Source organism: Miniopterus natalensis, chromosome X (assembly GCF_054644295.1).
Source record: "Miniopterus natalensis isolate mMinNat1 chromosome X, mMinNat1.hap1, whole genome shotgun sequence".
Classification (NCBI taxonomy): domain Eukaryota; kingdom Metazoa; phylum Chordata; class Mammalia; order Chiroptera; family Miniopteridae; genus Miniopterus; species Miniopterus natalensis.
Genome location: NC_142103.1, coordinates 51958738 through 51959801, shown reverse-complemented (window position 1 = coordinate 51959801; position 1064 = coordinate 51958738).

Sequence of the window (1064 nt, the reverse complement as noted above, 5' to 3'; positions counted from 1 at the left end):
GGCCCTTTATACAGCCAGCACTGTTCCCCGCACTGTGTTACCCAGAGAGGAAACTGAGAGATGAAAAAAGTGTTCAGTCATTAGTGGCCTTAGAATCCAGTTGGGAATAGTAGACAGAAAACCTTACACATAGGAAAGAAGTAGAGTAGCCATTAATCCTAAGCTGTCAGTGCAGCTAGGTTTCAGAGAAGAAAGAGAACGAGGTGGACTGTTGCATTTGGAATAGAGGTGGGAGGGAATTTCAAGACTGGGACTAGAAGGGTGTGTAAGATTTATATAGACAGAGGAGAGGAGAAAAAGTATTCCTAGGAGAATGAGGAAAAAGTGAACACGGGCACAGAGATGGGAATGGGTGGGCATGACGAATGTTGGAAGCAGCAAAAAGAGTTATCAGGACGTGAAAAAAAGAGGTGTTGCCTTGGCCAGTGTGGCTAAGTTGGGAGGGTGTCCTCCCATGCACCAAAAGGTCCCTGGTTCAATTCCAGGTCAGGGCACATTCCCGGATTGTGGGCTCAATCCCAAGTAAGGGCCTTGCAGGAGGCAGCTGAGCCTTGCAGGAGGCAGCTGATCAATGTCTCTCTCTCTCCTCTCTCTCTCTCTCTCTCTCTCTCTCTCTCTCTCCCTTCTCTCTCCCCCCCTTCCCCTCCCTTCCCCTCCCTAAAATCAATAAAAACATATGCTTGTGAAAGAACTATTGGCAACATCATAGAAGTGGCCTCATGGGGCCACGAAGGGCACAGTGGACTAGGAATCAGAAGGCCGGAAGGTCCAGAGGTTTTACCTTAGCTCTGCACTTACTACCTGGGTGGCCTTGGTTAGGTCAGTTAGCTGCTCCCTGCCCTGCTGCCCTGGCTTACTCTCTGTTGTGTCAGGATACTGACAGTAGCCTGCCGCTCTCTCATGCTTGATGTGAAAACAATAAGAGATGGTGCCTGAAGAAGTGTTTGTTTTTTTTTAAAGAGTGAAAAATCAAGACCAGTTCTTCCATTTTGTATTACATCAATGTGGTAAAGAAATGGTTCCTGAGTATACAGTAAGTAGGATTTGCTTTCTATTGGGCTCAG